We start from the raw sequence: 25,575 nt of genomic DNA on the forward strand, positions 1-25,575 counted from the left end.
TGTTGCTTTCCATGCAATTCGGTAAGCTAGCTAGTGTTTTAATTGTACTAGTTAGCAACGAAATACAGCTATAGATGAAAAAAAAAAAAACAGCAAATCTCTCCTCTTTGCTTTTACTTTGACACTGCCATAAAAAAGCAGCCCTGCTTGTGAACAGAGTTCACGGTAGATACATAAAAGAAAATAAAAAAGAAGCAGAAAATTGTATTCAGTTTTTCCAAGTTTTCCAAAGCGGTTGGTTGTGCGTAGATTTGCCGTATTTTGATATCGACATAAATAAATTCTAATTAGAATTATGTTTTCCAGTTAAATAGAAAAGGTCCTTTTGAAAAGTGTATAAATAATACAAGCAGGTGCAAACACGTAAAAAATTGTATAAAAATATGGAGCAATGTGAAAAAAAAAAAAATGATTAATATGCAATGATAATTGGAAAACCAACAAAGTGAAAATGGTAATAGAAAAATCTATATCATGAAGTGAAAAGGAAAATGAAAAGTGAATGAAAATTATGCACAAGTGGCGTGTAGGTAATGCTTTTCGTGGAGTATGGTCGAAGTGAAACAGAGTGCGTAGGAAGCGAAGTGAAGTTGTTAGAGATAGAAAACAAAAATTAAGTACATACTTTCAAGGTACGTGAGGGGGTTTAGTTAAAGCAATTCGATTCCTTATATTTTATTGTTGCTTGGCTGCGTTTATTCATGTCTTTTGTGTCATTCGACAAAGTGGCTACGCTCCATAACGAGATTGGTTTAAAAAAAAAATGAAAAAGAAGCTACTAACAATGAAACACAAAAAATTGTAATACGATTCATATAAGCACGCAATAAACGTGAATGTGAAACGCTAACAGCAACATAAGCAACAACAAAACACCAGCAGCACAAGCACAACGTCAAAATAGTTGTGTGTGAACAATTGGAAGCACTACGTCAACAACGAATAAAAAACTGCTGAAGTGGGGGGAGATGTATACGACAAACTCGACGATAGGTTCAAAAATCGTCGGATAACTGGGAGGGTAGAACGGTGGTTACACGTTCATCTCCAGGTTGACCGGCCAACCAAACGAGTAAATAAAGCAGATGAGGCTTGGATGCCGACGAGCCAACGTTTATACCGTACAGTGAATAGAATTGACGTAGGGTGGGGAGAAATCTACACACTCACTAAGTTGGAGTGCCAGTCAAGAAGAGGCAGCTCGGTCATCGTAGGGGGTGGTGTTTTGGCGACAGTAATTTTATAATTGTGAAGTCGCTGTGGCTCACAACTCCTAGTCGCGCGAGCTCAAGTAAGTATGAATAAAATTTAAAATGCGCACTCAATCATATACATACATATGTATGTATGTATACATAAATATATGCATTACAGGATTGTACGAGGGTTGCAACTTTGGTCTATGAGGTATCAACCAATATTTATATTACAGAAGTGCTTGGTCCTACTGTTACAGAATCAATGTATGATCTACATCATCTCTTTTAGAGTTTAACCGCTGATGTGAAGTCGACATTTGGATTCAACAACAGTAGCGTTGGTAGCAAGTATTCTGTATTTTTGTGTCCTCGTTCAGTTCAACACCTGCATTTTTTGTTTGCCTCTTTGGGCAATCCATCGCATATAGATCATTGACCACGTCATTTGGAATTCAAGAGGTTGATAAGCGCAGTATAAAGCTTTATCTCCTTACAACTTCCGCAACCCAATTGACACCCACTCGAGGGAAATCTTGTTACAAATATAAATGTATCATACACATATTTAGCAGTCGAGGCTCTGGCGATCTCAAGTTCCTCATGGAACTTGTGGGATGGGTGGAGCGGTATAAGGAGTGTATTTACCGCTAAAGCTTCATTATGTTTAAGAGGTGGTCGATAGTCGATCCACGTATATTATATACATATATGAAGGATGGCCTTGAAGTTTTGACGTCAGTATTTTACCTGAGGGTCGTATTTTTTGATAAGCGAAATACATAGCTTCAGAGCTTTCTCAACTCAATTATCAACCTCCCCTACGCGAGGGGAATATTGTTACAAATATAAATGTTTCATACATATGTATATTAAGAAGGCGAGGCTCTGTCGACCCCAAGTTCCACATGGCACTAGGTATGGCCTAGAAGGTTTAATATAGTCATATTAATCACATTCTGGATGCACCCTTGTTTAATCATCCTTGATTTAGATGTTTCGTTTTTAAATTGATACTTGTCGACCACTCCGTTATATTTAATTCCAGGGTATTTGTATTTCTTAAAACTTAAAGCCTAAACGTTAAGGCTCCATTACTGATACTTAACATAGACTTGACTTGACTTGAGAACTGTCACTTACATTTCTGTTAAATGAATGGTGCATGTTACTAATTACTCAAAACTTGGCAACACTTAACTTGACTTAGAAGTCTGTTGAATTTAGATTTTCTATGTACGTTCTAAGTGACGTTTACATTTTGAGATGCCATTTGTTTGCTTCCATGTCATTTTGACATTTTGTCATACAAATTGACATTTATTTAAAAGTAAATTTCAAACCTGATTATGATGCCAGAATGTATGCGCTAAGTGGAGTATAATCGTGGCTAAGTTGCCAAGTTTACGCCAAGTCAAGTCTATGCTAAGTATCAGTAATGGAGCCTTTAGGTTACTTCACACACTTAACCACTTACAGTCTAAAATGTTGTCGCCCAGCATAGAAATGAATTGTGGACCATTAGGTTGATAATGAATACTATCAAAACTGAGCACAGCAACCCTCGTATCATGAATACTCATCTCTATTTACAAATGCATGCAGACACATTCCTTGTATAGACAAATTAATTAATTGCATTGATGTACATTCTTGTCTGTCTGCCTGTAGATATGTAACACATTCATATCTGCGTACGAAGTTTATAACAAAAAGATTTTCACTTTTCTCTCAATCTTCTGCAGCTCTTGTTTCGATTAATATGGCAAAACTACTTTCGGGTTGATCGCCATAATATAGACTATGTTATACTTAAAAAAATTATTTATGGATACTTAACTGGTTCAAGTGCATTGTTGCAGAATGTACGCATACAAAAAAAAAGATATGCGAAAATTTCTGTGCTCGTTTACAAACACAATTTTAGCTACATACTGTACATGGAAAGTCAAGATTAACTGAATAAGTTTTAATTCGTTAATAAACCAACGCATAACAACATCTAAAACCGCAATAAAAAATACAACTAAATAGACGAACACAATAGCGAAGACCGCAGGGCGCAATTTGTCGGTGCGAGAGAGTGTTTTAAAGAAGCATGCCAACAACAAATGAATTATAGTACTACTTAATTACAGTTTAAGTATCCAGAAAGTTTGTAATTCCTTTAATGTGCGCAATCCCCTGATTTTTATTTATAATTGATTATAATATACTTTCTTTAGCCAGTTCTGCCTTTACCACTTACAGATAATGAATGTATTTTGTTATGTCGAAAATACCTGGATTGCGAAATACTTCTAACAGTACCTCGCGAAAATGCGCTGTATCAACATCTTGAGCTCGGAAATATATTGCTGGTAGATGTGTTGGTTTTAGGGGGTATATATAGTCATAACTGCGTGCAAACAGAAAGATGTGAGAACATGCGTTTTCGCATAATTTAAAAGTGGAATAATATTTGAAATTCATTTTCTTGATAAAAATGCTCAATATGTGTATGAAACGTGTAATTTCTTGAATATACTGATAAGTTTATTAAATTAAATTAAATGCACAATGCAACCGGAAAAACAATCGAAGTTGTTATTGATAGTATAACACTTAAAGGATGTAATTACAGCCTTTTATACACCCGATCGAAATGTCGGTTCGTTTCTACGACATAATGTTTCTGCTACCATCCAGAATAGCATAAGTAGTATCAAACTTCTAAAGAAGAGTGAGCTCCTGCCCTGTCGTCACATGCTTGTCTTCATTTATTTCCTCAGTTTATACGACAATTATACTTGTACAATAAATGGATATGCTTAGAACCTTTTCAAATTGAACCATTTAAGAACACTTATTTTTAGACAGGAATTTGTCGCTATAGCATCAGACAGTTTATTGGTTATGCTGTCTAAAAAATTGCTCTAAACCAGACTTTCTCGTCGAGTATGCTGTAAAAATTTATTGGGAAGTATTGCATAACAGCCTACGGCTTTTAAAATACGCAAAAATATGAATTCATTTAAGTCTAAACGTCAGACTGACTGGGCTCAATCTGCTTGAGTGTTTGACAAATATGCAGCTCATATCTACAACAAGAGATGTGTCTAAGTTCGGGTGTAACCGAATATTATATACTCAGCGTGAGCTTTAATTAAAAATGCGCACTCAACAATAAAACATGATAAGTGAAATATATTTGATTCAAAACTATTTTTTGCTAATTTATAGCTTATTATTTTCGTCTACGACCATTTTAAAAATGTTTTATATAAAAGTGGGCGTGGTCTTTAACCGATCTCGTCCATTTTTTCTAGAAATATTTCCTGCTATAGGGAAAATTTGTGTACCAAATTTTATTACAATCCGTTAACTTTTCTTCGAGTTATGGCTCCCGAAATATAGAAAATTGCTTAGTCATAAAAGGGGCGGTGCCACACCCATTTTCAAAAATTTTAGTATTTTCCAATAAGGGGCGGTGCCACACCCATTTTTAAAATTTTAGTATTTTCCAATTAAATGTTATAATTTAATTTAGAAAGTTAAATTCCATTGATACAAAGCTTTTTTTTCGCTAAGATGTAGCTTATTATTGTCGTCTACGACCCTTTAAAAAACCTTTTATATAAAAGTGGTCGTTTAACCGATCTCGTCCATTTTTTCTAGAAATATTTCCTGCTATAGGAAAAATTTGTGTACCAAATTTTATTACGATCCGTTTATTTGTCTTCGAAACATAGAAAATTGCTTAGTCATAAATCGAGCGGTGCCACGCCCATTTTTTTAAAATTTTAGTTATTTTATTTATTACAGTCTTTAGACTTAGATTAAATCTATGAGATCACATTTATACATTATACAGTCTTTGGATTTTGCATAATTAATTTTGAGTTATAAAATGTATTTCTTTTTTACCTAATAGATACTCCTTTACAATATTCGTATAATAGCCTCTTGAACTCTTTCATATTTTTAAAATCTTTTAAGTCCCTAGGAAGTTCATTGTATTCTCTTAATCCCTCAAAATATATACTCTTTTTATCAAATTCGGATTTTCCAATTGGCAAGTGGAAATTATTTTTGTTTCTTGTGTTATAGTTATGGACATCGTTGTTGTATTTTACACGATCATTTAGATAATTTGGTAGGTTTCCTAATTTCATGTTGTGTATGAATTTCAAAGTATAATATAACACAAGCTGTTTTACACTAAGCCAGTTCAAGCTGTTTAGTAGCTCTTGTATGGGAGTATCAAAACGCTTCTTTAAAATAAATCGCATCACCGTATTTTGTTTTTTCTGCAACGTATTTATCCTTGAATCAGCTATTGTAAATAGAATCGTTGGGCAATATATAAAATGAGGTTCAACGATAGACTTATAAACCATTGTTTTATAGTATCGGCTTACGTGCTTGCACGTCCGTATCATAAAACCTATCTTCTTTGGAACTTTCCCCTCTACATATTTAAGATGCTCATAAAACTTTAATCTTTCGTCTATTATAACTCCTAAGTATTTTATTTGGTTTAATCTTTCTAATGGGATATTTGCTATTTTTAGGGTTACATTGTCAACTCCAGAGTGTATTTTACTCATAACCATCCATTTTGTTTTCTCAATATTAATTTTGAGCTTGTTTTGACATAGCCATTTATATACAGAGTCTATATCCGCTTGTATTTTTGATATGGCCTCAGTTATGGATGGACAGCTTATCGTCAACAATGCATCATCTGCAAATAGTCTTATTTTACAGTGACTCAAACAAGTTTTAATATCATTTATGTATATTATGAACAGAATCGCGGCTAGTACTGATCCCTGTGGTAAACCTATTTCAACTTCTATTTCAGGAGATGTCACGTTCCTAATTAAAGTTTTCTGTTTTCTTCCTGTAAGGTAGCTTCTGAACCTCTTTAAAGCTGTATTTCGGACGCCGATGTTATATAATTTCCTGAACATCATATCTCTATCAATAGTTTCAAAAGGTCTTTTAAGGTCAAGAAAAACTGAAACTGTTACTAGTTTGCAAGACATTCCTTCTTTCCACTCTGCTATCGCCATGTTCAGTGCGGTTTCACAGGAGTGTTTTGATCTAAACCCTGATTGCTCGCTAATAATAATTTCATATTTATTTACATATTCTAGCAGTTGTTCTTTTTCTCTATTATTTTTTCATCGCTAGGTAGCGTATTTATTGGCCGTATTTCTTCTGGTTTTACTGTTCCTTTAACCTTTTCAACTGGTATAATTGTCGACGTTTTCCAGCATTCTGGAAAAACACCACTATTAAAGCTTTCATTAACTATGCTAGTATAATAGTATCCCAAGTATACCAAACTATCTTTGACGACACCTTCTGTTAATAATTTTTTTCCACCATATTTATTTTGTAATGTTGCCGCTGTACGCAAGAACTGATCCACACTTACATTTTTAAGTTCAAATAAATTTCTATTTATGTCTACCTCAGCTTCAACTGGCATAATGGTTTCAATACTACTACGTATTATTCTTATACTTTCAACAAAAAACTGATTTAATTGTCTTGCAATTTCATAATCTTCCTCAACATAAGTGTTGTTTATAAAAACTCGTTTTATTTGAGAATTCTCGTTGTTCATATTTACAGCATCTTTTAGACATTTCCACATCAGCATTTGGTTGTTACTGTTGATTGTGATTTTATTCTCCATGTATTTTTTTCTTTTTAAGCTTGATTACTCTTTTGTAGTGTCGTTTTATATCATTGTAATTCTCCCATGAGTTTGATATCTTTGCCAACTTGTAAAGTTCATATTTTTGCTTGTTCAGTTCTGTAAGTTCACGATCGTACCACTTATTCATTAGTTTGATTTGAACTTGCTTTTCAAATATTATCGTATCCATTACGTCTTCCAAAATGTTATTTATGACTATGACTTTCTCATCGATGTCACAGTTATTAAGTTCGGCCAGATTATAATTCCTAAGATGATTTAATAAATTTTCCCTCGTATAGTTGTCCCAGCATAAGCGGTTTTCATACACTCTCATTTTGTATTTTTTTTGTACAGGCAGTTTGATACAAATTGTTTCATGATCTGATATTCTCTGATACTCTAAGTTTTGTATTTCGATATCACCGCTATTCTATGGAGAAGGTCTATTTTGGTTTGTGATGATTCGGTTATTCTTGTATTAAAATTGATTAACTGTCTCATTATTGCTATAAATGCACTTGGGAAATGAAATGCCATTGATACAAAGCTCTTCTTTGCAAAGATAAAGCTTATTTTATTCGTCCACGACCCTTTTAAAAATCTTGTATATAAAAGTGGGCGTGGTCCTTAACCGATTTCGTTAATTTTTCTTCAAAGCATTCCTTATAGTAAAGGCAGCCTCTCTGCCGAATTTTGTTACGATAGGTTTAACGATTTTTGATTAATAATATTTGTAAAATTGATTTTATCACAAGTGGGCGGTGCCACGCCCATTTAAAATTTTTTTTTTCAAATTTTTATCGAGAGTCTCAATATCAGTCCACACGTCAAATTTCAACATTCTAGGTGTATTGTTTACTAAATAAGCAGTTTTTTGTATTTTCCAAAATGTTATATATATAAAAAGTGGGCGTGGTTATCATCCGATTTCGCCCATTTTCAATACCTATTCTATTCTGGGTCCAGATTAGCTCGTGTACCAAATTTGATATCTCAATATTTACTCCAGTTATCGTGTTAACGGACAGACGGGCGGACGGACATGGCTCAATCAATTTTTTTTCGATACTGATGATTTTGATATATGGAAGTCTATATTGTAACGAATTTACTTGCATATCTTTTTATTTGCAATCTTCTGCCAACGTTCGTATCGCTAAATTGTTGAATAAATAACTCCAATTTTGAATAATGGAAAAGTGGCCTTTATTAAAATACTTCACAATAACACTTATACTTTGCAACGAATAACTTGCTTAACAACCAAACTGATTGATAGTTCAAATGAAACTCTATTATTCAAAATAGTACTGCTATTGCTCGCTAGATATCGTTTTAATCGAAACTGATTGACAACTCAAATCAAACTGAATTACTTCTTACTCGCTGGCGCCGCTTTTATAGTTTACGCTGCATACTTCTAGGCTCTTCGATTTCCAGAAGTTACTAGTTGTTTCGGCTACAAAATCGCCAGCCACAACTACGTGCACAAATTATTGCTCACTCTTGTCACAACTCAGATAAGATATATGCATGTGTTTGTGCATTGCCGCTCCGCTGCTCGTATACGTACATATGTGTAGACGCAATTATTTATTCGTTTATGTAGATACATAAAGATTGAATTATTGATGTGAATGTTTGTGGTTTACAGTCTCTCGCGCGCACATAGGCATATAAGTAAATGCATCTGTGTGTGACATCTCTCTGGGCTGCCTTATATATGTGTATACTTGATTTGATTATTAACGTAAATACTGCTTGGCATGGCCTTAGCATCGCCTTAGTGATGGGATAATTTAGTGATGCTAATATCCGTGACACTGCCCTCCACCTAAGTCTGATCGTCCCGATCAGACAAATCTCTCGATCTAAACGTTGCTAGCCTTTCCAAATGGACCACCTTCATTTTGGTTCGTGGTTTACCGATGGTTTGTATGCGGTACACTACATCGTTGATCCGTTTTACAACTTTGTATGGACCTTCCCAGTTACACTGCAATTTTGGGGACAAACCTTTTTTTCGTTGTGGGTTGTATAGCAGCACCAAATCTCCTTCCTGAAACCCTTCCGAATTAATTGCTTTATCGTACCTTGCTTTCATTTTGTCACTCATAATCTTTGCTCGTTGCCTTACCAGATCGTGTATCTCTCTCAGCTCTTCTTCTAAGACATCAGTGGATTTCTTGACATTCCTCTCCGCATCGGCATCTATCCCATACTTCAAATCAGCTGGCAGTCGAAGGTCATTGCCAAAAATTACCTTTGCGGGAGTTTGGCCCGTTGTGTCATGTACTGCCGATCGGTAGGCCATCAAGAATAATGATATGTGTGTATCCCAGTCCTTATGGTGCTTGTCGACTACTTTCCTTAAATGCTCCTCCAATGTTCTATTGAAACGTTCCACCATACCATCGGACTGAGGATGCAATGCAGTTGTCCGTGTTTTTCGAATGCCCAACTTCTTGCACAGTTCTTGGAACACAGCTGATTCAAAATTCCTGCCTTGGTCAGAATGTAACTCCATTGGTACACCATACCTTGCAACCCATTCGTTTTTAACTACTTCTGCTACTGTTTCTGCTTCTTGGTTTGGGATTGGGTATACCTCTGGCCATTTACTGAAATAATCCATAACCACCAGTACGTATTTGTTTCCGCGGTTGCTAGTAGGAAATGGACCTGCGACATCCATGGCGATCCTTTCAAATGGTGCACCTGAAATATACTGCTTCATCTGGCCACGACTTCGGGTTTTGGGCCCTTTCGCTCTGTTGCATACCTCGCAATTGGCAATCCACTCGGTGACCGACTGACGGCAACCAACCCAATAGAATCTCTGCTTAATTTTCTCGAGTGTCTTCGTGATTCCAAGATGGCCTCCACTTGGACCATTGTGCAACTCCGCTGAGCACGTCAGGAATCCTCTTTCTGGGAACAACTATAAGTTTCTTCTTGCATTGACCATCCTCACTCTCCCATACTCGATGCAAGCAACCGGATATCAATTCCAAACTGTTCCACTGTGCCCAATATGACTTCGCAATGGGACTCTCTGCTGACATATCCTCTCTGCTTGGTCTTTCGTTTCGTTCGAGCCCTTGCATAACATGTGACAGATCTGTATCTTCTAGCTGACACTTTCTTAGTTGTTCCTTGTCCCATTCATCCGTACACGTTATAGTCATTAGCCGGACATCTATAATGTCTTCTTTAGCCTCGGCCTTTGAACAGTGCTTGCATTCCAAACTACATGGCCTTCGTGACATTGCATCGGCATTTCCATGGGTACTACCTTTTCGATGCTCAATGGAAAAGTCATAGCTTTGAAGTCGCTCGATCCACCGTGCCAATTGTCCTTCCGGATTACGGAACTGCAGAAGCCATTTCAATGCTGCGTGATCTGTCCTGACATGGAATCGCTGGCCGTAGAGGTATTTGTGAAAATGTTTAATGCACTCTACCAATGCCAACAGCTCTCTCCGCGTAACACAGTAGTTCCTCTCTGGTTTTCCAATCGAACGGCTGTAATATGCAACTACCTTCTCCTGTCCATCGACCAGTTGTGATAAAACGCCTCCTATAGCATATCCACTTGCATCTGTATCTAGAATAAATGTTGCTCCTGGAATCGGATATGCTAACATTGGGGCAGTGCACAAACGCTCCTTCAATGTTTGGAAAGCCACTTCTTGCTCCTTCTTCCATTCAAAAGCTTTGTTTTTTCTTGTAAGCTCATGGAGGCTATGGGCTACGCTGGAAAAATTTGGTACAAATCGGCGGTAATATGTGCACAGCCCAAGAAAACTTCTCAATTCATGTAGGTTCTGTGGTCTTGGCCAATCCTGTACAGCCTCTATTTTTTCGTTCGCAGTGCAGATGCCCTCTGCCGTTACCTTGTGACCCAAATAATTGACTTCCTTTTTAAACAGCGTACACTTTTTGGGACTTAACTTCAGACCAGCGCCAGCTATTCTCTGGAAAACTTCCTCCAAGTTCTTAAGATGTTCATCAAAGTTCTTGCCCAATACGATGATGTCGTCCAGGTACACCAAGCATGTTTTCCAATGTAGTCCTTTCAGTACCAGGTCCATGAGTCTCTCAAAAGTAGCTGGTGCATTACAAAGTCCAAAAGGCATCACTGTAAATTGCCAAAGACCATCACCGACACTGAAGGCTGTTTTCTCTTTATCTTCCTCCTTCACCTCCACTTGCCAGTAGCCGCTTTTCAAGTCCAGCGTGGAAAACCATTTCGTACCAGATAGCGAGTCCAGAGTGTCGTCAATTCTTGGCAATGGGTAGCTATCCTTTTTCGTTACGTCATTCAACTTCCGGTAGTCCACGCAAAACCTCATTTTTCCATCCTTCTTTTTTACAAGTACTACCGGTGAGCTCCATGGACTAGCTGATGGTTCGATGACGCCGCTGTCGTTCATTTCTTGAATGATTTGACTCACAACTTCCCGCTTCGCCAGTGGAACACTACGTGGAGCTTGACGTATCGGTCTCGCATCTCCAGTGTCAATTTGATGTTTCACAACGTTGGTGCGGCCTGGTTTAGAATCATCCTGGTCAAATATGTTCGCGTACTTTAGGAGCAGTTGTTTTGCCTTACTCTGATATGCTTCCTCTAGCCCCTGCATCCATGCCGTGATGTCATTTGAAAGATCAGTATTACTAGCTGAAACGTGTTCCTGGAGCTGTTCACAGTTAATAGCCACTTCAGCCTCTTGGCATCTTCCCAAAATAGCTCCTTTAGTCAGTTTGAGTGGTGACTTGAACTCATTGAGTACTCTTACCGGAATACGTCCATCTTGTTTTGTCATAGCCAGGGTTTTTCCTACAAGTATGTTTAGTGCTGATTTGTTTGCTGCTTCGACAACCCACAATTTGTTTGTCCCACAATCTCCATCACCCTTTGCCCAGACGACTGCTTCGGATTTTGGTGGTATTTGCTGACTCTCTTCCACCAGCACTCGTTTACTGCTGTAGCCTCTCTCGTAGCCGAAATTAAGTGTTACATCCATGTTTTTATATCGCATCGTCTTGCTTTGCATGTCGATCTTGATGCCCTGGTCGATTAAGAAGTCCACTCCAATTATGATTTCATCAACAATTTCTGCCACTATAAAATTGTGTACTACCATGACGTTCCCAATTGCGACTTCACATTCTACTTCTCCAATTACCTGGGTGTCCTCTCCCGTGGCTGTACGTAATCTTGCTCCAAGCAATGGTCTTATCTTTTTGTTGACTAAATCCGCTCGAATGATGGAATGAGATGCACCCGTATCTACAGTCAATAACCGTTCCTTTCCGTCCACATGTCCTCCAACAGTAAGGTTGTTCGATCTTCTTCCAATCTGCGAGATAGAGATTATGGGGCATTCAATTGCGGGAGCCAGCTGTCGCCCCTTGCGGCTGACTCGATTTAGTTTAACGATTGAGTGGTCTTGGATATTTGCTCATCACCTTCTGCTCTGCGTTTACGACCACCCACATTGTTGGAGCTATTGGGACCGCTGCTGCAATGTCGTGCAATATGACCTGGGTTGCCGCACTTGAAACATTTAATAACTCCGGCATTTTTCTGTTGTGATCCCTTCAGTGCTTCCAAAATAGTGTCTACCCAATCTGGTCTTTCCACTTCTACACGATGAGCTTTGTATGCTGGTTTACTCAATAGTGAGGCCGTTTCCTGAGTCAATGCATGGGATACCGTTTCAGAAAATGTTTGCTTTGGGTTCGCGTATGTGGCTCGCTTCGTTTCGACGTCCCGTATGCCATTTATAAAGCTCTGAATCTTCACTCTTTCCGTGTACTCCACGGGTGCATCCGCATTTGCAAGATGAGCCAATCTTTCAATGTCCGAAGAAAACTCCTGCAAAGTCTCGTTAGCTTTTTGGTAGCGGTTTTGCAATTCTATTTGAAATATCTGTTTCCTGTGTTCGCTTCCGTATCGCCGTTCTACAGCAGCCATCAATGCGTCATAACTGTTCCGTTCGTACTCTGTAATAGTCTGTAAGATTTCGGCAGCTGGTCCTTTCAATGCTACGAAGAGTGCGGCAACTTTATCTTCCACATTCCAGTTGTTCACTGCTGCGGTCTTCTCAAACTGTAGCTTAAAGACCTGGAAAGGAACAGAACCGTCAAAGGATGGTGTTTTTACCTTTGGATTACTCGCTGAAACTGCTGGACGATTAAGTTGCAATTCCTGTATACGACCTCTCAAAGCATCCACCTCTGCCTCAAATTTTTCTTCAAACTGCGTTATTTTATCGTCTATACGCGCTTCGAGTTTTGATGATATACGCGCCTCTTGCTCTTTCAGTTGTGTTTCCATCTTTGATGTAATCTGTGTCGACATTTCTGAAATACGTGTCTCATGTGATTCCAGCTGGGATGCCATATATGTCTTCTGCTCTTCAAGTTGAGATGACATTTGCGATGACATTTCTGAAATACGTGCCTCCTGTGCTTCCATCTTCGATGTTATACGTGTCTCTTGCGATTCGAGCTGTGTTGCCATATCGGTTGATATTTGTGACGACATTTGCTTCAGCACTGCTAGTATCGCGTTAGTGTCTACATTCGGAGTCTCTATCTTCTCTTCCAATTTAGTCGCTGGCTCTTCCACATCGGGATAAAAGACATACTCGTCCACATCAATTCCTTCCAATTCCATTACCTCTCGTAGCCGTGATTGAAGTTCGATCTTATTGCCGGTTGTATTCAATCCACGGCTCTCCAACTCCTTCTTCAATTGCTGGATCTTCAATTCACTGAACTTTGCCATGTCCTTGTAGTCCTCTGGAATTTATTCAACAATCCCACTTCTGACACCAATTGTAACGAATTTACTTGCAAATCTTTTTATTTGCAATCTTCTGCCAACGTTCGTATCGCTAAATTGTTGAATAAATAACTCCAATTTTGAATAATGGAAAAGTGGCCTTTATTAAAATACTTCACAATAACACTTATACTTTGCAACGAATAACTTGCTTAACAACCAAACTGATTGATAGTTCAAATGAAACTCTATTATTCAAAATAGTACTGCTATTGCTCGCTAGATATCGTTTTAATCGAAACTGATTGACAACTCAAATCAAACTGAATTACTTCTTACTCGCTGGCGCCGCTTTTATAGTTTACGCTGCATACTTCTAGGCTCTTCGATTTCCAGAACTTACTAGTTGTTTCGGCTACAAAATCGCCAGCCACAACTACGTGCACAAATTATTGCTCACTCTTGTCACAACTCAGATAAGATATATGCATGTGTTTGTGCATTGCCGCTCCGCTGCTCGTATACGTACATATGTGTAGACGCAATTATTTATTCGTTTATGTAGATACATAAAGATTGAATTATTGATGTGAATGTTTGTAGCAGGCATGCTTAACCAACGAAACGATATCATTTCGTTACGATAATCAACGTTAATAAACGAAACGAAGTCATTTCGTTTCGTTTATTAACGTTAAGATCGTCAAATTAACCAAATGATTTCGTTTCGTTTTCTGCCATATCAAAACGAAATCAAATCGTTTATGTTGATTATTAATTTCAAACTATGCTGGCAAAGCTGATTGATGGCGGAGTCATTAAAGGTGAAAGCATTAGCCAAGCTGATTGCAACTTTTCTCATGAATTTTGACAGTACGAACATTTCTCAAAGTATTTTTGACATTACCACCAACGAATTACACAAACAAATTACATAGAGTTTGTGTGTGTATGTGCGCTCGTTGTTGCCACCTTACGGCTTCACCATTGCTATAGCATTGCCAGCACAATTCAAACATAAAGTATCACTTTTTTGTTAACGTTTTTAACGTTAACGAAAGCTTTTCGTTTCAGTTAAAAACGAGATACAATTTATTTTGATAATTTCTTTATCGATAATATTTCGAAGTGTTTCAACGGAAACGGTGGAAATTTTTTGATAAACGATTAGCTTAACGTTAAGGTGCATCCCTGGTTTGTAGTTTACAGTCTCTCGCGCGCACATAGGCATATAAGTAAATGCATCTGTGTGTGACATCTCTCTGGGCTGCCTTATATATGTGTATACTTGATTTGATTATTAACGTAAATACTGCTTGGCATGGCCTTAGCATCGCCTTAGTGATGGGATAATTTAGTGATGCTAATATCCGTGACAATATCTATCTCGATTACTTTATACCTGTACAACCAACCGTTACCCAATCAAAGTTAATATATACTCTGTGTGCAAAGAACTCTGAGTATAGTTATCAGTTTGGCGGCCACCGTGGTGTGGTGGTAGCGTGCTCCGCCTACCACACCGGATGCCCTGGGTTGACACCCCGGGCAAAGAAACATCAAAATTTTAGAAATAAGGTTTTTCAATTAGAAGAAAATTTTTCTAAGCGGGGTCGCCCCTCGGCCTTGCAGATGCCGTTCGGAGTCGGCATAAAACATGTAGGTCCCGTCTGGCCAATTTGTAGGGAAAATCAAGAGGAGCACGACTCAAATTGGAAGAAAAGCTCGTCCTTAGATCTCTTCGGAGGTTATCGCGCCTTACATTTATTTGTTTATTTTTTTTAATGACGCCATCCTCTGAAACAAAGTGTGTATATATAAACATAAGTGTAACCACATATGTACATGCTAGCTACTCAATTTGTTTAGTCGAATCTGTATTACTAGCTTATTGTGTGCGGGCCAACTCCCTAACGGTGGAATCATTATACCTTACTTAGTGTTAATGGACAATTTAACCGCAAATTATGTACATTTTGGAGATTGTAATCGTACAGGAAAATCATTAGTTTGGAAAAGCAAAAGTAGATACGACAAAACTTTTCAAATTTGCAATTATAATGCCATTGTAATAGAGCTTTATTCAGTTGCCGGGATAAATATTGGCCAACAGCCTAGACCAGTATTTTTGCAACTTTCAAATGTTTTCCTTTCAGACCCTTTTTTTCAATACCTTTTCTCTGTAAAAAAAAGAGTTTAAATGTCACAATGTTATATAATACCTACTTTCGCATAATAATCGATACTATACGCACGATTACGCCGGAAAGTTCAGACAATCGCTGTTCGAACTCAGTGTAGAAAATGGTAAAAATTTTTTTAGAATTTTATTAAATACTGAATTAATTTTTTATATAAAACTAATTTGAACAAGAGTCAAACAATGCGATTTAGCAGAATTTGGAAGTGGAATATATTAGCCCGAGAATACACCGAGAGGAGAACACGATAATTGGCCGGCGTACACTCGACGATACTAACACAACAATATGAAGGTACGTGCATGTACCGACAATAAAACGACACCTTTTTGCCTCTCATTGTGCATTATTTTGTGGAGTCGCGTAGTGCCGCTAGACAAAATTCGGAAGCCTGCTCAACTGTTACTCAGCGAGCTAGGGGCTTAGAATAAACTCGCGGCAGATATGCCCCTCGTAAGAGGCGACTAAAATACCCAAATTATTTACGGAGTTGTGTAGCGCAACCCTTTCCAGGCGTTGCCAGAGCAATTTATCCTGTTTCCTTAGCAGCCGATTCTATGGCGACCCCAAGCTCCATGAAACAAGGGGGTGGGTGGGGCTTGTACCTTAATGGTGCTTGTTACCATAACGTAGCGGATCTAGAACATCGAGGAGTGTCTCTATCGCTACAACAACAACAGTTACAATTTAATATAAAATCAAAGGGAAAATATCTTTCTTGAAAATGGAGGGCTATACGGGATTCTCAAAATATTTATAAGATATTTATAGTTATTTATTTATTTCGTGAACATATAGGCATTGACACCTAAACACTTCTTTCATATTTGCATTCACGTGAACATCTTTTCCTCTGGCTCAATGTTAGAGCACGTTTACACATACACTATTGTACAATAAATCCACAATAGTTGATATAGGTATATAACATATGTGCCATCACTAGGAACTAGATTAATATCAGTTAAACTTACACGTTTCTCTTATTTCCTGCTTCCATCTAGAGACGACACCGTAGCGACGATTCTAGGTCTAGGAAAAAAATCAGCATCTCAGTTTTTTATTTATCGCTCAGGAGTTATGTACGAAAAAGAATATAATCCCGTTATAGGTAAATGCATAAATACATAGTTATAATAACTCCTTTTTCTATTTGCTGAAGTGTTTTCTTGCCCTCCAGTTTGTTGAGTTCCTCTGAGTGTTTCTACGCATAAAGCCAGATAATTTCAAAAATTTGTTGAAGAACGGATTAATGGCCGTTTTCATCACCTACGGCTAACTCTGTCACTTTGTTGCACCGAAGATTTCTGTCAAATAAATTGCTTGTCAACTGGGGTGAAACGGGTCTAATTAAGCGTTTTTAATAAATTTATAATTCTTTTTAACTAATTACGGAATGCTTTTATTTTATTCATAGCCACATTTTCGCACTCCTTAAACATATGTATGTATATGCAAATAAGAAACGAGGGGATCACGCAAAGCACAGATTTTTTTTAATATTTTAAGCTTCTGTAAAAAAAATATTCAAAAGATCAAGAATTTGCTTTCGTAAACATTTGAGTATACGCTAGGTATATGTGAACATTCGTTCATGCTTCCAAAAATTGCTGGCGCTATGTGTATATGTTGCTCCCTTCAAGACTTGTTTGTTTATCGCTTCTAAATTAAAATGTGTAAATGCTCAACATTTTGGAATTTCGTATACTATATAGCCTCCAAATTTAATTTTTTGGGGGCACAACTTTAAATTCGATTTTCTTATGTGCATTTGCTGTCCTATTTTTTATTTGTTGTTATTGTTGTTTCTTGAACGGTTGATTAAACAAACTGTAATTTATTTAAATATATTTTTTATTATGTTGCAATACTGGCTGGTTTATTTACAATATTTTTAGATGTATAGAATTTTTTACAAATAAATAAACACGCTTTTATACATACGAATCTTTCAACGAAAAAAAATCATGCTGTTGACTTTGTGACCCCGCCCGTAAAGCGCGCGTCGCCTCAATTTCCAAATAAAACTAAGACACTATGTATTCATACAATTTTTATACTCAGCTGAGCAGAGCTCACAGAGTATATTAATTTTGTTCGCATAACGGTAATCCGTAACGGCATAAACTAATCGAGATAGATATACACTTCTATATATCAAAATGATCTTGGGGAAAAAAGAAATTCATTTGGCCATGTCCATCCGTCTGTCCATTAACACGATAACTTGAGTAAATTTTGAGGTATCTTGATGTAGGTTCCTGGGCACTTATCTCAAATCGCTATTTAAAATGAACGAAATCGGACTATAACCACGCCCACTTTTTCTATATCGAAAATTTCGAAAAATCGAAAAAGTGCGATAATTCATTACCAAAGACGGATAAAGCGATGAAACTTGGTAGGTGGGTTGACCTTATGACTTAGAATAGAAAATTAGTAAAATTTTGGACAGTGGGCGTGGCACCGCCCACTTTTAAAAGAAAGTAATTTAAAAGTTTTGCAAGCTGTAATTTGTTTGGCAGTCGTTGAAGATATCATGATGAAATTCGGCAGGAACGTTACTCCTATTACTATATGTATTCTAAATAAAAATTAGAAAACGTCCACTTAAAAAAAAGTTTTTTTTAAAAGTCAAATTTTAACAAAAAATTTAATATCTTTACAGTATATAAGTAAATTATGTCAACATGCAACAACATACAAAAAGAAAAGAAAATTTCATGATGGGCGTGGCTCCGCCCTTTTTCTTTCAATTTGTCTAGAATACTTTTAATGCCATAATTAGAACAAAAATTTACCAATCCCTGTGATAACGGCATACATTCTATGACGATGACTATTTTCTGTGAAAATGGGCGAAATCGGTTGAAGCCACGCACAACTTTTAACACAGTCGACCGTCTGTCCTTTCGCTCGGCCGTCAACACGATAACTTGAGCAAAAATCGATATATCTTTACTAAACTTAGTTCACGTACTTATCTGAACTCACTTTATCTTGGTATAAAAAATGCCCGAAATCCGACTATGACCACGCCCACTTTTTCGATATCGAAAAATACGAGAAATGAAAAAAATGCCATAATTCTATACCAAATATGAAAAAAGGGATGAAACATGGTAATTGGATTGGTTTATTGACGCAAAATATAACTTTAGAAAAAACTTTGTAAAATGGGTGTGACATGTACCATATTAAGTAGAAGAAAGGTGTGCACCTATAGAACTACGTCCCACTCCCTTTTAAAATACTCATTAATATCTTTCATTTGATACCCATGTCGTACAAACACTTTCTAGGGTCACCCCTGGTCCACCTTTATGGCGATATCTCGAAAAGGCGTCCACCTATAGAACTAAGGCCCACTCACTTTTAAAATACTCATTAACACCTTTCATTTGATACCCATATCGTACAAACACATTCTAGAGTTACCCCTGGTCCACGTTTATGGCGATATCTCGAAAAGGCGTTCACCTATAGAACTAAGGCCCACTCCCTTTTAAAATACTCATTAACGCCTTTCCTTTGATACCCATATCGTACAAACGCATTCTAGAGTCACCCCTGGTCTACCTTTATGGCGATATCTCGAAAAGGCGTCCAGCTATAGAACTAAGGCCCACTCCCTTTTAAAATAATCATTAACACCTTTCATTTGTTACCCATATCGTACAAACACTTTCTAGAGTCACCCCTTGGCCACCTTTATGGCGATATCTCGAAAAGGCGTCCAGCTATAGAACTAAGGCCCACTCCCTTTTAAAATAATCATTAACACCTTTCATTTGTTACCCATATCGTACAAACACATTCTAGAGTCACCCCTGGTCCACGTTTATGGCGATATCTCGAAAAGGCGTCCACCTATAGAACTAAGGCCCACTCCCTTTTAAAATACTCATTAACACCTTTCATTTGATACCCATATCGTACAAACACATTCTAGAGTCACCCCTGGTCCACGTTTATGGCGATATCTCGAAAAGGCGTCTACCTATAGAACTAAGGCCCACTCCCTTTTAAAATACTCATTAACACCTTTCATTTGATACCCATATCGTACAAACGCATTCTAGAGTCACCCCTGGTCTACCTTTATGGCGATATCTCGAAAAGGCGCCCACCTATAGAACTTAGGCCCACTTCCTTTTAAAATACTCCTTAATACCTTCCATTTGATACCCATATCGTACAAACACATTCTAGAATCACCCCTGGTCCACCTTTATGGCGATATCTCGAAAAGGCGTCCACCTATAGAACTAAGGTCCACTACCTTTTAAAATACTCATTAACACCTTTTATTTGATACCCATATCGTACAAACACATTCTAGAGTCACCCCTGGTCCACGCTTATGGCGATATCTCGAAAAGGCGTCCACCTATATAACTAAAGCCCACTCCTTTTTAAAATACTCATTAACACCTTTCATTTGATACCCATATCGTACAAACACATTCTAGAGTTACCCCTGGTCCACGTTTATGGCGATATCTCGAAAAGGCGTCCAACTATAGAACTAAGGCCCACTCCCTTTTAAAATACTCATTAACGCCTTTCCTTTGATACCCATGTCGTACAAACACATTCTAGAGTCACCCCTGGTCCACCTTTATGGCGATATTTCGAAAGGCGTCCACCTATAGAACTAAGGCCCACTCACTTTTAAAATACTCATTAACGCCTTTCCTTTGATACCCATATCGTACAAACACATTCTAGAGTCGCCCCTGGTCCACGTTTATGGCGATATCTCGAAAAGGCGTCCACCTATAGAACTAAGGCCCACTCCTTTTTAAAATACTCATTAACACCTTTCATTTGATACCCATATCGTACAAACGCATTCTAAAGTCACCCCTGGTCTACCTTTATGGCGATATCTCGAAAAGGCGCCCACTTAGAGAACTTAGGCCCACTTCCTTTTAAAATACTCCTTAATACCTTCCATTTGATACCCATGTCATACAAAAACATTCCAGGGTTACCCTAGGTTCATTTTCCTACATGGTGATTTTCCCTTATTTTGTCTCCAAAGCTCTCAACTGAGTATGTAATGTTCGGTTACACCCGAACTTAGCCTTCCTTACTTGTTTTATTTATCATTGCTATTATTGTTTGATCAATTTCGTTGTGATTGGGGGAAGTTTTAATTTTTATTAACGCGGTCGACTGGAGAGTATTTTTAGCTGAATGTACATACAACTACGTGTGCAGTTCAAAGCAACAATCAACTCAAAAAAATCACAATGTTCAAAAACTCGGAAAATTGACTACCACCGCTCCCGTATCCGCCAATGAAATTTTTTGTTTTTTGCAACACCTTTTCCCGTAATATGTAATAGAGGATATAGACTGGTACTGACTTGGACAATCTGGTGGTCTGCCTAGCTTCAACATTTCAGGTTTTTTACTTCATTCCATTTAGATCTAGATGTGCGATATGTTGTGATACCCCATAAGAAAGACCCTACATATTTGTTCAATAATTTATGTTAATATTATTCGGGATGCCTTCCTGAGTAAATGTAAAAATAAATAAGTGACAATTTATTTGTTAATTGTTTCGTGATTATAATTTTGAAGGAATAATATTTAATTATTATGCAAAAATTTTATTTACTTCAAGTCATTTGCATACGATCCCGCCAGCTGTTAAGTAAAAGCAATAACTTAACAGGGTTAGCATTGTGAAGGTAGGGATAAGGGAAAATATGCAAAAACTAATATTGTTTTCTAAATTTAATTTTTTCGTTAATAATCTCCGTATATTTTGATTGATTTAGGATGTTACTGAGAACAAATTATAACAGCAATTCGCACTGCTTGAAAATCTATATCCTATTAATCGAAAGATTTTCTATTATTGAATAGGAAATACGAGGTGGTTATATATAGAAACTAATATTTTTATTGTTTAATTACCGTGTGCATTTTAATTAGATTTATCAAATCGATATTAGACCGCTACGTTGAAAAATGGAAATGTGCGTTATGGCAAAATTCAGAAGTGGAATAATACTCGAAACTGATTTTCGTAGTTAACGAGGTATCCAGATATAAGAAAATGCTCAAGAGATTTTTTTATATTCACCTTATATGCCAAATGAAGTATTTTATTCGAAAATATACATTTCAAATTTATAAAATAAATGTATAAGAAATAATAAAATATATTTTCAAATTTAAAAAAATCAAGTTCTGTTTGCAATGGAAATACAACATAGTCTTAAGAGTTTTCTTTTTACCTGAACAACGTACTTTAGAAAGTAGCATGTGGTTCTGCGAAAACAACAACTAATTGGAAGATATGCTGCATGGCGAGTCCAAATATATTTACTTACCACCCTTCAGCCATAAGCAAAATAAATAGGCCGGGCTTTTATTACAACTCGCGACGGGCTCCTTTTGATTTTCCCTACAAATTGGGTGTTTTACGCCGACTCCGAACGGCATCTGCAAGGCAGATGAGTTTTCACTGAGAGGCTTTTCATCGCAGAAATACACTCGGAGTGTTTGCCAAATCAGTGCCCAGGAGCGATCTCGCTTAGAACAACTTTTCTAATTGAAAAAAACTGTTTCTATATTTTCGATGTTGCTTCGTCCGGGTCTTGAACCCACGATGTTTAGTATGGTAGTCGGACCACGCTACCATCACACTATGCCTTTAGCCATATACTAGTCTGAAAAAGAATGGATAAGAAGACTTATATTGGGTCACGCTTTTATATATCTTCTTCTTCTTTATATATAAAAATAACGTGTCACATTGTTTGTCCGCGATGGACTAAACTACTGAACCGATTTTGAATATGTTTTGCACCCATGGTGTAGTTTGATCTAACTTGAAATATAGGATAGGTTATATCTCAGTTTATAGTCGCAATATTATTTTATTGCAACTTTTTTTATATGTTTATACGTAATAATAAAATGTTACTATACGCACCGGCACTCATATTTTCAGGTGGTGCGGATATACTTCCGTGTAATTGGTTGGTGTTTAATTAAACAACGTGCTTATCAATAAAAAATATTATAGCGAATGATATCAAGTATAGCACATCACCACGCCCGGCGAGGGGGGGGGGGGGGGAGAATTACCCCCGCACCCGGCGTTTCTGAGGGGGCCCGCGATTTAGTAGCACTAAGACATTTTTTTTAATTCCGGAGAGTCTTTAGTTGTTCCATGTGCAATTTTTAAGCCGAATTTCAAAACCAACGAATATCTGCATTTCGTTTTAATATTATAGTGAAGTGTGAAAAATAAAAACGAATATATATATAAAAGGAAAGGCTAAAATGTGGGTTAGTTGGTCGGCGGTGTTTGAAGAGATGCGTCGGTCGATTTTATTCAAACGTGGACCCGGGTACCCCTAGAATGTGTTTATATAATATGGATATCAAATGAAAGCTGTTGATGAGTGCAGAGTAATATTTATACCCCTTGGTGACTAGGGTCTCAAGATATAGGCCAAAACGTGGACCCGGATACCCCTAGAACGTATGGGTAATATGGATATGAAATGAAAGCTGTTGCTGAGAGCTCTAAAGTAATTTTCATTGTGATATTCGATTTAGTCGCATCAACCTGGCAAAACTGATAAATATGCATGCGAATTAATAATACCCACATACCTATTTACATACGTCCTATTCGATTTGGCTGAAATTTGGTATATAAATTTGCCTATATTAGTATTTACGATCCTTTTTTCCGACCAGAGATGGACTGGGACTGGGATTAGGAGTGGGACTGGATCAAAATACATACCACCCTCTGGGACAGGCAATAAGGGATGAAGAAGAATGAGAAGAAAGTGAGAGAAGAGAAAAGAGAGAAGGAGAAGGAGACTGAGAAAGAAATAGAATGAGACGAATATGGAGATAGATGAAGTGAAAAAGACGGAGGGAGGAGTGAATAAAAGGATCAGGAAAAAGTGAAGAGGGTGGGGGGAGGGCAGAGTTAGAAGGAAAAAGCTTATTAAAATGTATGCATATAGGCCAAATTTAGGGCAGAACAACGTCTGCCGGGTCTGCTAGTATAAATATAAATAAAAGGGACATATCCTTATTTCTTCTAGCAAATTTGAGGTAGTCGCACAGTTTATAAACTTACAATGCACCAATTCAATGGCATCGTTAATCACTAAAACATTTTGCTAAAAATGTGTTTAGGACCCTCCAGTGTGTTTGATATTGCTTTTGTATTATCTTTTTGCATTTTTCTAGTGAGAATTTCGCTTTTAATGGATTTTGATGCCTTTAATTTGGATTTATTCCAAATGCCAGAATTCCATGTACATTCAATCGCTCCACATGTTTTTCAATTATTAAGCTGAAATAAGTGGGTAATATATATGTACTTACATGCCACCATACACATATGGTTATGTGTAGATGTTAACCTAGCAGACCCACACTTTTTTGCGAATATCTCGAAAACCAAATGAGCACCTAAATTATCTTTTGTGGCCCTAAATAGCACCTAAAATGCACTTAATTCTCAAACAACTTAAACTTATTTTTGAGCACTTGGGTCTGCCAGCTTTACGCACGTTGTTTTTGTCTTCTTCAAAGTATCGTTTGGCAGTGTTAAAGGAGTTGTTTATGAATGAAGTTTAGCAGCACTACCCGCTCGGGAAGGGCTGGTAAGTACTTCCACGGACCATTCGCAACCAAAACGAGGTTTCAGATAAAGCGACGCCCTATCGTGCGATTTATTTAACCTGATTCTAGAGAAGATTATTCTAGCTTCAGATCAAAACCGCGGTCGTAAAATATTCATTATTGGCCTTATTAAAGGTGACGTAACTTCTGCCTTCTCTGGATGGGAGAAACAAGCAAAGAAATGGGGGGTATTGATGTGAACAAGAACAAGATAATGTACTTGCTTTCAATGGAGGGAATATTAGCAAAGAAGCAAACAAACAATCAACAGAATCAATGCCAGGCTAGAAATCAATTGGGGATTTTGTATGCTATCAAGTGCTACCGATTAAAAAAGTTTAAAGAAAAGTCCTCACGCCATGTATTATACCTGTCCTGATGTATGGTTAGGAATCATGGACGGTGTGGAGATAAGATAGAAAGGCCCTATCCTATGGGCACGCGTATTTGGAAGCACAGAAGTGAGTTAAAACGAACAGGGGGAGAAAGATTTCAACTCCCTTTTTGGCATTAGACATAGCTGCGGAAACTTGTTAAGAAGAGGCAAAAATCGTCCAGGCGGTTACACACCCATTAACTATAATGCTGACGATACTATGAAGCCACGCCTTGGTCCGTATTAACGCTATGTGTTAGCGCAATTACGCTTAGAGAATATTCAGCACTGCCCAGTGAATGCGCAGAACGAGGCAAATTTAGCTAAGGAATCTTCCTCCCTATTACAGCCGCTTAAAACGTTTACACTTGCCTACGTTACAGAGTCGTAGAGAAACGTTTATGTTAAAACTTACAAGAGGGTTGGTTAATAGTCCGTTTTTGTTTGGGAAGGTCATTCCCTTCAGGCCGTTGAGGCATTTCAGCCACTTTTTCTAAGCACATGCAGTTGAAGTTTTGAAATGTACGAGCCTTTTCGTTACCTGTGCGACTAAGCAATTTTCTATGTTTCCGGAGCCATAACTCGAAGAAAAATTAACGGATCGTAATAAAATTGGGTACACAATTTTTCCCTAT

The 25,575-nt window shown here is 37.4% G+C and overlaps 1 protein-coding gene across 3 annotated transcripts in view; it reads left to right on the plus strand.

The window, feature by feature from the left end:
- Positions 1-228: 228 nt before the first annotated feature.
- Positions 229-25,575, plus strand: part of LOC137254260 (uncharacterized) — a 53,806-nt gene continuing 28,459 nt past the window's right edge. Inside the window, exons 1-2 of one of the 3 annotated variants that reach the window (XM_067791950.1) lie at positions 229-632; positions 727-1,291. The gene's annotated coding sequence lies outside the window, so the exon portion shown is untranslated. Of the gene's footprint in view, positions 1,292-25,575 lie in introns of all 3 variants that reach the window. The other 2 variants (XM_067791955.1, XM_067791958.1) reach the window with 2 other exon arrangements.

This window comes from Eurosta solidaginis, chromosome 1 (genome assembly GCF_040869045.1).
Source record: "Eurosta solidaginis isolate ZX-2024a chromosome 1, ASM4086904v1, whole genome shotgun sequence".
NCBI classification, from domain to species: Eukaryota; Metazoa; Arthropoda; class Insecta; order Diptera; family Tephritidae; genus Eurosta; species Eurosta solidaginis.